The following is an 11,477-nucleotide window of genomic DNA, read 5'->3' as shown; positions in this document are numbered from 1 at the left end:
ATGTGGAAGCTAGAGAGGAAAAAGGAAAAGAGAGGTGTGGGGGAATCTCATGAAAACCAAAGATCACTAGCTAGAGGAAAGGGACCACGGGAGGAAGAGGAGAGGAAAAGGGGAAGTGCTGGGGAATGAGATGGGTCAAATTATATTGTTACATTGTGTATCATGTGCATGGGCGCATATGTAACGAAAATTCCACCACCATGCACAAGTATGATACACCAATGAAAAAGCGGGAAGAACACCTAAACCGTGCTCTCCACAACTCGGTTCATCAAAAGACAAGGGAAGGCAGAGGAACAGCCAAAGCCAATGGTGTAGGGAGATGTGATGACTGGATGTCACATGGCATCCTGGATGGGGTCCTGGAACAGGAAAAGGATGCCAGACACAAACTAGGGCCATGTGGAATCACCGTGGGCTTCTGTATTAATAGTGCCCTGATCCTGTAAATCACCTGTGACAAACGTAGCGCACTAATGTAAGAAGTAGTAATGGGGAAACAGGTGAGTGCTGTGGGAACTCTGCCCCACTGTCTCCATGTTTCTGTAAATCTAAAACTGTTCTAAAAAGAAAAGTCTGTTAAAAAGAGAAAGGAGTCTCCCCACGCTGCTGGGGGAGGGGCACCAGTACCAGTATCTGTTAGTAACTGAGGGCTTACAACACGCCCACCACGTCCTCCACGTGGCCAGGGACCCTGGTAGCCATCTGTGGCAGTTCCCTCCATCACCCAGCACCAGCCAAAGGTACCGAGATGCTAAATTAAGGGAGACCATAAAGCAGGGGAGGCAGCCCAACTCGCAGAGTTGATGGCAGGTGCTGGGCAGGGACTTGAGGGCAAGTGCTGGAGCCTCCCCCTGGAAGTGCCTCAGCTCCTCCAGCTTTTCTCTGTGAGCCTCCAGAGTCATGTTCCTGGGGACAGTCAAGTGCTTAGGAGGGAGGCCCAAGCTGGGCCCTGACTTAATAACCCATCCGAACGCTGTGGAATGTGGGCGACCATGTTCCTGAGGGAAAGCAGGGTCCTGCTACCAGCAGAAGTGGGGCTCTCTGTGCTTTGGGCGGTCACCTTCCTTCTTTCCTACTGGCAACCACGCCCTTCCAGGTTATGTCCGTGTGATTTGGGTGAGGCCAGCTCTACCCCTAGTTCCAGGGCAGACACAGCACCAGGACCCAAGCCCAGCCAAACAAAGGCAAAGAGGTGCTGACCAAAAGTGCTGGAGGACAGGCAGGACTTCTGCCCCGGTGGTCGAGGGTGCAGGATGGAAACTGGAACTGATGGGGTGTTTCTGCCAACTCGGGGAGAACAGTGTAAGAAGCAGAACTGGGAGGAAGGGTCTCCCCACAGCTCTGCCGCACGCAGCCCAAACCTGTGGTTCCGTGACGGCTTCCTCCCTCCCTCCCTCCCTCCTTCCTTCCTTCCTTCCTTCCTTCCTTCCCTCCCTCCTTCTTTCCCTCCCTCCCTCCCTCCTTCCTTCCTTCCCTCCTTCCTTCCTTCCCTCCTCCCTCCCTCGCTCCCTCCCTCCTTCCTTCCTTCCCTCCTTCCTTCCCTCCTCCCTCCCTCGCTCCCTCCCTCCTTCCTTCCTTCCCTCCTTCCTTCCCTCCTCCCTCCCTCGCTCCCTCCCTCCTTCCTTCCTTCCCTCCTTCCTTCCCTCCTCTCTCCCTCCTTCCTTCCCTCCTTCCTTCCCTCCTCTCTCCCTCCCTCCTTCCTTCCTTCCCTCCTTCCTTCCCTCCTCTCTCCCTCCTTCCTTCCCTCCTTCCTTCCCTCCTCTCTCCCTCCCTCCTTCCTTCCTTCCCTCCTTCCTTCCCTCCTCCCTCCCTCCCTCCCTCCTTCCTTCCTTCCCTCCTCCCTCCCTCGCTCCCTCCCTCCTTCCTTCCTTCCCTCCTTCCTTCCCTCCTCTCTCCCTCCCTCCTTCCCTCCTTCCTTCCTTCCTTCCCTCCTCCCTCCCTCGCTCCCTCCCTCCTTCCTTCCTTCCCTCCTTCCTTCCCTCCTCTCTCCCTCCCTCCTTCCTTCCTTCCCTCCTTCCTTCCCTCCTCCCTCCCTCCCTCCCTTCCTTCCTTCCTTCCCTCCCTCCTTCCTTCCTTCCGTCTTTTTTTTGTGAAGCATGTACACTTTAATGATCATAAGTGCAGTTGGGCAGCATCATGGCTACCTCACCCACCATTGAGGTTGGGGAACATGCCACCATACTCAGCAGTGCCCTCTGCTCTGAGGCTGTGCACGTGCAGATGCGTGGAAGTAGCGTACACGCCTCTATGTATCCCGTTTTGGTGAACGTGCACTCAGATGGACAGACTCTGAACATGGTCAAGGCTTATTTTTAATCCTGCCCATTGGTGCTGCTCACAGCTGGTACCTGGAACCACCACCGGTCCACTCCCCTATTAGTTCCACGGACTGAGTACAGGCATTAAGAGTCTCGGAAACTTTCAAAACAATACGACAGTTGTTTTGAAACTAAGGATAAAAATTGGAGGGGCTAGGGATGTAGCTCATGGTAGAGTGCTTACCTAATATGTGCAAGGCCCTGGGCTTGATCCCCAGTGTGAAAATAAATAAAATTGGGGCTTATATTCTGTATGTCTTTGGTTTTCAAATTTTCTTTTATTTCTAGTAACTGATTCTTATTGCACTTTACAAAAATATGAGTCCATGATGATTAGAAGGAAAAAGAGCAGTTCCTTCCTCACAGGCCGGGCGAGAAGCAGTGCTTTCTGCCACTGTGAATCAGCGCAAGTTCAGATCAGGACCATGATTGAAAATACAGAAAGGGGCTTCAGGAAAGAAGAGCAAGGCTGAGAAGAAGGCCGAAACAGGAACCCTTCCCAGGCGGCCTGTTTGAATTTTAAAAACCGGAAATTGGGAAAGTGCACAGCTTCGGATGAGCTTGACTCTCACAACCAGAGGACATTCTTGTAATGAGGATTCAGTGCTGATCAGAACAAAGGACCCCACCGGGAACTGAGTTCCAGCCACACCACAGGGAGACTGGCCAGCCGAGGCACTGCCACTGCGTGAAGATGCGCTGCACAAACTCACCGCGGGAGAACACGTATAGTTACTCAGCCCCTCCCGGTCACCCTCTCCTCAGGCACAAAGACAGCCAGCAGGCCACGAAGGCAGAAGAGCACAGCCAGACAAGTTGGGTGTGAATCCTGGTTCTGCCATTGACTCCCTGGGGAGCCACACCCTCTGGCCTCAGTTTATCCAACTAAAGCAGGGGGTCCCAGGCCCTCTGCCCACACAGATACTCCACCCCACCCCACCAGGTATTCCAGGGACCTCTGGTAAATGAGACACTGGTTTGGGGCAGAAACCACGACAGCTCTGGATGAACTGTGTGATTTGAGCCCCAGTTTTAAGTTCCAGATCAAAGGGGTTTCTCAGGTCAAGTGGGAGTTAGGGGTTTGTCCCTGGCCTGGACCTGCTGAGCTCTGTAGAGGGGATGGTTTCCTGTAACTCACTATATGAATATGTTCTGGGGACAGGGTCGGTGGGTGAGAGTGGGCATGGGACCAGGCTCGGAGCAGCATCCCTGGGAACATTCTGGGGAGGGGTGCTGCTGCCGGCCTCTCCATTCCCAGGCAGCACCTGCCTGCTCTCACTCAGGGTGGGTCTGGAGGAAATGGGAGAAGGTGAGAAGTGGAGGTGGCCCCATGGGTGCCCCCTGTACCCGAGGGCCCTGGAACACATGGTGGGGTGGGGGGCATCCGTGTGAGCAGAGAAGCTGGGACACCCCTGCTTTAGCCAGGAGGCTCCCGGTCTGTTGTGGATTGTTCCCACAGCAGAAAGGCACTGACTGCAGGCTCTCCGGGCGCTGCTGGTGGGTGCGACCCCCCCAAGGGCAAGTAGCTGCACATGTCCACACCCATTCACTACATTTCCATGGAGGGTGAAATTTCCAACTTGTAACAAAACCAGCATCAACAGTCTAGACATCCTGCAAGTCCAGAACTTTCCTGAGCAGTGATCATGGTTGGCGTGTTCTTGGTGGCTGTACCCTGACTTGGTCTATACCCAGGGATGAGTTGACAGAGGGGTCTCTCTTTGGGCATCTTTCCTGGGGTGTACCCTCCCCACTCTTTCCAGTTACAGACAGGAAGGTGAGGCTCAGAGAGGTTGAGCAGCCTGTTAGGGACATTGAGTTGTCACCTGGGAAGTTCTATTCTGCTGCTCCCTGCTCTCTCCTTCCTGAATTTTTAAGACCTGAAGGCCAGGATCCCTGGCTAGGTGACATGTTAGTGGACCAAAAAGTATTCCTGACTGACACCGTCTTCTGGGTCTCACTTTCTCTCAAGCCAGCTTCTTCAGAAGGGTCTGCAGGCTGCTGAGTGCTGTGATGCACCCCGTAACACAGGCCTCAGAGTCTCCTCAGCTTCCACGCCTCATTACTGTGCATCTGCCCCCAGCCTTATGTATTTCTGCTCCCTTACTATGAGGGAGCTCACCTCAGGAGGGAACCCTCCCCAGATGGGGAGTCAGGAGACTTTTCAAGGGGAACAGCCCCCAGGGCTCGGTGCAGCTGCTCCGCCAACATAGGTCTCTCCTGAAAGCTTCCTGCTCAAGGGTAGCACTTGACCCATCTGGTGCAGGGCCGGGAGGGAGAAGTCAAATGGCTGTTTTGTTCCTTGTCTGGGTTTGAATGCAGCTGAGACCACTGGGGACAGATTCCAGCCCTGCTGCCAGGTTCATTCTTTTTTTCATTCATGAAATGGGGGTGATGACTGTAGGGGTCCCCATGGCAGGGCTGCTATGAGGTTAGGGATGGTGGACAGGGGCAACTCTCCAATGCCCCATGCTGGTAGTCTTTGGATATCCCCTCATTCCTGTTCAGAGTATCAGTGACCCACACACTAACATTGTGGCTAGTCAGTGGCATCTGTGTGCCAGGCACTCTGCTGTTTTATGCATTTGGCTCTCTTCCTCTCCACAGCAACCTGTTTTTAATGTAGATCCTGTATAAGCCCCATTTTACAGATGAGAACCCAAGGCCCAGATGTTATATCACCTACGCAGGGCCCAACAGCTGGCGAATGAGTGAACTTGGGCCTGAACTGGCACTAATATCCATCAGACTCCTGTGCCTGAGGTCTCAGGCACCCCAAGCAGGCCAAGAGAAAAGATCAGGAAGCCCATTGCCACATCGCTTCTTTCTCTCACCTCTTTCTGCTGTTCTCTGCTTGGCTATCCCATGTCCATCACTTCCTGACTTGCCCATTTTCTTAAGAAGAATCAAAGCTGCTCTTAAAGAACACTCATTTCCCATGCCTCATGACAGTCCAGGATCAAGGATGTGTCAGTTATCTATTGTGTAACAAACTAGCCCAACCCCAGAGGCCTAGGGCCACATGTGTTTTATTTGCTCACAATTCTGAGGTTTGGCAGTTTGGGCTGGATTTGGCTGGACGGCTCTTCACTCTTCTCTCCCAGACTTATGTGGCTGCAGTCGGCTGACCGCTTGGCTGGGGCCAGGAGGCCTGCTGCAGCCTCCTCACTCACAGGCCTGGCTTGCTGGCTGGGGCTCCTCGGTTCTCTTCCACATGGCCTTACTCATGGGTTAGCTTGGGCAGGCCTAAGCTGCCTGTGCTCTGCACACACGCAAAGCAAGTTACAAGATCTGTCCAGATGTGCCAAAGAATGAGTGGCCCTTCTTGATCTACCCCACTGAAAGCAACCCTCCCCCATCCCTGCTGTGCCTTCACTCCCCTCCCCCACCACCCACACTCCTTTAATAATAACTTCTCACTTGGCATCACCCAAAGCTTCATTCACTCACTCAACAAATATTCATTATGTGCCAGGGACCCACTAGTGACACAAAGCCCCTGCTCTAATGAACCTAACATGCTAGTGGAGGGGCAGACAATTGAGATGTAAACAAGAACACAGTGTTGGGCTGGGTGGACAACAGGACCCTTGGAGAACAACAGCAGAGCGGGATTGGGGAAGTGCGAGAGGATGGCACCTACAGTGGCCGCACACGGCCCTCCAGCTGGGGAGGCACCACCTCTGAGCTGCAGCCCCAGCCCTTTTTATTTTTCCATTTTGAGACAGGTTCTAAGTAGTGAAGGTTGACCTTGAATTTAGGGTCCTCCTGCTTCAGCTTCCAGAGTAGCTGGGATTACAGGCATGGATGCACAGCGCCTGGCTGAGTGGTTCTTATTACATATAGAGTGGTCAGTGGACATCAATGGCCACTGATGGTTCCCTCCTCCCCAACCCAGAGCCCACAGCAAGTGCAAAGGCCCTGAGACTGCCTCGGAGAGACACAATCCTTTACAATGAACAAAACCCCAACCTTCATACATTTCATTAAAGAACAATAGAAACAGTTAAATATGGCAAAAACTTGTTAAACAAAAGCATTTTATTATATCTGTCCTCCTGAGTAAAACTACTCCTCCTGAGGACGTGATGGTGCTTCTGAGGGCTTACCTTTCTGTGTACTATGTACTATGTCCTGCCCACTGACTTGCGGTAAGAATCAAATTGACACCATAAAAACGAATGTTGCCCTGCTTCTGGTTTCATTTCCTACCGCAAGGATGCCACAGTAATTTTTTTTTAAAGAACACAAATCAGTTATCACTTCCTGCTTAAAGCCAGCCAGAGGCTCCCTGCCGCCTAAAGAGTAAGCTTCAGGCCCTTAAGCAGAACTTGGTCCCCTCACCACCTGCATGTTCCAACCTCACCGTCCGTGGTCCCCCCAACCCTACACCCCTCATTCTTTTCCAGTCGCAACTGCTCTCATCTCAGAAGGCCTGCCCTGGCGACTCCTAGGTCAGGATCCTCTGTCCTTGCCCAGAGAAGCCTCCAGGTTCAAGACCCAGGAGAGCAGATGAAAGAAGAGGTGTAAGTGGCCTGGGTCAGTTCCCGCGGGCGCTCATCTGGATAAATCCGTCCGGCTCCGCTTCCTAACCCCGGTTAGACCTTCCCTCCAAGATCATGCTAGCATTTAGCTAGCATGCCATTAAAACAATCTCCAAGCCTCAGTTTCTGTATCTGCAAAAGGGGTCCACGAGCCCCTGCCCGGGGCGGTGCGGCTAGGGAGTGGCCGCTTAAGGGATCGCGACCCGAGGGCCTCCTGAAATTCCTTTGAGCCACTGCCCCCGACAGGGCTTTCCCCGGCGGCGCCACGCCCGCGCAGCCCCGGCCACTCGAGACCCGGGCGTGGCGCAGTCTGGGCATGCGCGGGCCGCGGCGCGCATGCGCGGGCGAGATGCGCGGCGGGCTCGGCAGGCACGGCGCACGCGCGGGCCCGCGCCGACTCAGCACGGCCCGAGGGCGCGAGCCCGCCGCCGGCCGGACCGCCGTGCGCCGGGCGTGCGCGTGGGAGGGAGCGCGGCCGCCGTCGCCGGCGCCGCCCCGCCGCCGCCTGCGCTCAGCCTTGCGCTCGCCGCGGCCGGTGAGTGCGGGGCGCGGGCGGGCCTCGGTGGTCGCCGGGGCGGCGGCGCGGGGGCGCGGGGCGGAGCGCAGCCGGACCCGCGATGCGGGCGGCTCCTCCCGGGCCCCCGGCCCGCCGGCCGCCCTCGGAGGGGAGGAGGCGGGGGACGCGGGGAGGCCGGGCGCGGGGCGGCGGGGCTGGCCTGCGGGCGCGGAGGCCGGAGCGGCCGGGACGTGGGGAGGCCGGGCGCGGGGCCGGCGGGGCGCTCGGCGGGATGGGGCCGCGGGCGCGGGGAGGCCCGGCGCGGGGCGGGCGCGGGCGGCCGGGGCGGCGCGGAGGTCGGGCGGCCTCCGCCGGAGCGGACCGAAACCTGGAAGACAAAAGGGGCGGCGGGGAGGAGGACGGGCGAGCCCGGCGCCGGCGTCCTTCGCGAGCCGGCCCGCGGCTTTGTGCCGGCCAAGTTTCCTGCGCGCCTCCGCCCCGCTCCTCGCGGCCGCCCGTGCGGCGCCCCTGCCTCCGAGCGGGTGTGCGTGCCGTTCGCTCGGCCGCGGGCTTTTGTAGGAAAACGCGCCGAGGGTGAAGTCGGCGTTTTGCCTCCGGTCTCAACGGCCTCATTCTTGCACGGTTAGCCTGCAGCTGGGTGCTCAGGATAATGCGGTACTGTAGTTGCGGGAGCTGGTTAAATACGCTCCAAGCACAATGCGGGTAGGAGTTTGGGGTTCTTGAGGATTTTTACTTAGACTGTGAATATTTTCTTGGCTCCGAAAATAGGCCATTACTGTTTGAAATGGAATACAAGAGCCTCCCTCGAATTTATTTGTGAAACGAGTAGTGCAAATACCCATTTCAGGAGGCTACCAAACACTCAGGGACTGCATCTGGGAAGACCTCTGAAGAGTGAAACAAAGTTTGTGGATGAAGTGATTACAAGATACAAAGTAGCATGCAACTTATTTTTGTTGTGATACAGTATAGATGATGTAGTCATCTGGTTGTCTTGAGGTGATTAAAAAAATCCCTGCAATAACTAAACAGGAAACTTTTTCTGGAGATGAACCCAGACCTTGCACATGCTAGGCCAGCACTCTACCACTGAGCTGCGTCCTGAGCCCAGAGGAAACTTTTTAAGGACGTTTGAATCCCATATCTTCATGAATGTAAATGTGTATTAGTGGTTGTCCTCGCCGGGAAAAACAAGCTGAACCTCTGTTGAATATTTAGTTTACTAAGTGCCGCAGAACCAGAATATCATGATCAATATTACAGTATTTTCTTCTAAAGAATTTCTTTCATTTCACTGTCAAATAATCCAGGTTAGTAATGAATACAGACAAAGGTGGTTGTTTAAAAGGAGCCAACAGTCGCATAAGCAGAGCATCAAAAGCAGGTCCTCAGGATAATTCACAACGGTTCTTACAGTCTGGGGCAAAGGACACTGGGGCCAAGCTCCTAGGGTTGACGGGGCTTCAACAGCCTCTTGAGGTTGGCAGCCCATGACCTGAGCAGCTTTAGGAGGCAGCAGGATCCTGTGGTTTCCACAGAGCTCCATGCCTGTTGCTGGGAGTTACATAACTCAGCAACCGTCCTCATGACTATGCTCTTGAGCTGGTCAGGTAACTGCCCTTACTGGGAAGTTAAAGAAATTGTCTAAGAAAATCATGTTGTTAAAGCTAGCTTTTTGTGCTAGGGTGTGACTCAGTGACAGCACTTGCCTAGCATGTGTGAGGCACTGGGTTCAATTCTCAGCACCACATAAAAATAAATAAAATAAAGGTATTGTGTCCATAAAAGAAAAAAAAAAAAAAAAAACTACTTTTAAAAATTATGCTGGGGGCTGGGGAGATAGCTCAGTCGGTAGAGTGCTTGCCTTGCAAGCACAAGGCCCTGGGTTCGATCCCCAGCACCCAAAAAATAAATAAATAAATAAAAATAAAAATTATGCTGCATAAGGAACTGTGTATTACACTAGTTTATAACAATTTTTTTTTTCTGAAAATTACTGTCCTTTCTTGGATGTGATTTGAGTTAGAAAGGTGGAATCTTTGTTTACATCTCTAGATATTTTATGAAAGCTTTCCCTCTATATTTTGAGTGTCTTAATTAAAAATTATTTTTACATGTTTTTTAGTTATTGATGGACCCTTATTTTATTCTTTTATTTATGTGTGATACTGAGAATTGAACCCAGTACCACACGTGCTAGGCAAGCCCTCTACCCCTGAGCCACAACCCCACCCCTTAATGTTTTTAAAAATAGTTTTGTTGTTGATGGACACAGTACCTTTAATTTATTTATATGTGGTGCTGAGGATCAAATCCAGTGCCTCATACCTGCGAGGCAAGTGCTAAACCATAACCCCAGCTCATTATAGTGTCTTAATTTTGAGAAAATGATTAAAATTGTGTTGAGTGGAGCTGGGGAGATAGCTCAGTGGGTAGAGCGCTTGCCTTGTAAGCACAAGGCCCTGGGTTCGATCCTCAGCACCCCCAAAAAAAAAAAAAAAAAAATTGTGTTGAGTTACAAAAGATGCCATCAAAAGTGTTAATGCAAAATGTTCATCTTTCAGTTATGAAGTTTAGCATTTTCAATTTTGACAAATTTTCACCTAGATTATTTCTTGCTTTATATGTCAACAAAATTACAATTGTGGCCAGGCATGGTGGTACATGCCTATGTTCCCAGTGGCTCAGGAGGCTGAAGTAGGAGGATGACAGGTTCAAAGCCAGCCTTAGCAACTTAGCGAGAAATAAAAAAGGACTGGGAATGTGGCTCAGTGACGAAGTTCCCCTGGGTTCAATCCTCCTTGTGTGCATGGGGGGGGGGGGGGGGGAGAAGAAGAAAAAGTGCCATTTTGCTATTTTTATTTTTGTGAATTGAAAACAATTTTTTTTTGCTGATTAGAAAATTTAAAAAATTACTGATACTTGTATAAATTATTCAAAATGTAAGAAATGTAAGAAATTTTAAATTTAGGCAAAAAAAAACTGATTTTATTTCAATCAGGCAGTTTCTGAATGTATCCAAACATCTGGATGGTGAGGTGCTTACCATTGCTGAGGCTGGAATAGGAAGTGGCGACAGGGCTGCCTCCGGTGAACTACGCGGCCCACTGATGTCACCAAGTCACCAAATACACCAGGAAGTTATTTTTTGTCTTCTCTCTGAATTGTATTTTGTAGTGGATTATTTTAGCCCCTTTTTGCTTTTTATCTCTGCCATCATTTTTGCAAAAGTTTATTTCATGATTGTCAGAAGGCGCCTAGTGCTAGAGAAGTGAAATTTATGTCTCCAGTTTCTGGTACTAATTCTTAGGAATTGTGCCAGATTTTATTGAGAATTCTTTAAATGTGTTTCTGATTATGACGTGTACAATCTATAGCAATGGTTCTTTGTTTTTTTGAGTTCTGTGGAAATAAAATCCAGATAAGTGTATCTAGATAAGCTTTTCAGTTTAAATGGCAATTTTAGCCAGTGCGCTTAGTTATATTCTGACCTGTGTAAACACTAATGAAGTGGTTTATGGACAAAAATGGGAACACAGTTTCTGCCATACTAGTGTCCTTACTCCCATCTTGAGCAGCTTGGAGCTTCAGAGAAGAACACCAGTAGCATCACCGAAAGTTCACCACTTTAAGAACATGAAGGTGTTTCCTTTCCAACCTGGGTTAAAACGGTATTTAAACCTTACTATAAACTACCTTCTTAGACACAGTAAGAGGACTGAAGCTATAGTTAAAATACAATCCAGTGGTGGGGGAAGAGCATCATTATGGGGCTCCTGTGTGGTTTTGTCAAGTTTTGGTAGTTACTGCCTTTGTGTAGATCAGTGAAACCTGGGGGAGGCTCTGGAAGTGCCACATCTGTGTCCCAGTGTCAGCCTTGCCTGTTCCCCTTGGGAACTATAGGGTTACAGGTGCTGTTGCCATCCTGTGCACAGGAAGCACTGTAGTCAAGTTAGGGTGGGTTGTCCAGGCCACCCTACCCAGGCCCCAGGTGCCCAGTGGGTGAGCTCTGGCTGCCCTGGGGCTGGTATGGCTGGAGAGCAGCATCTTAAGGTGATCTTCCTCAGTCGCAGTAGATAGGATGCTGTGTCTGCA

At 51.8% G+C, this 11,477-nt stretch overlaps 1 protein-coding gene across 8 annotated transcripts in view; it reads left to right on the top strand.

The window, feature by feature from the left end:
• The first annotated feature begins 7,258 nt into the window (after window positions 1-7,258).
• PTK2 (protein tyrosine kinase 2) overlaps window positions 7,259-11,477 on the top strand; it is a 254,857-nt gene continuing 250,638 nt past the window's right edge. For 7 of the 8 annotated variants that reach the window (XM_079106752.1, XM_079106751.1, XM_079106749.1 and 4 more), the window contains exon 1: window positions 7,259-7,400. The gene's annotated coding sequence lies outside the window, so the exon portion shown is untranslated. The remainder of the gene's footprint in view (window positions 7,401-11,477) is intronic. The other variant, XM_079106756.1, reaches the window with a different exon arrangement.

This window comes from Sciurus vulgaris (assembly GCF_902686455.1).
Source record: "Sciurus vulgaris genome assembly, chromosome: 1".
Classification (NCBI taxonomy): domain Eukaryota; kingdom Metazoa; phylum Chordata; class Mammalia; order Rodentia; family Sciuridae; genus Sciurus; species Sciurus vulgaris.
This window is presented reverse-complemented; position numbering and strand designations above follow the sequence as displayed.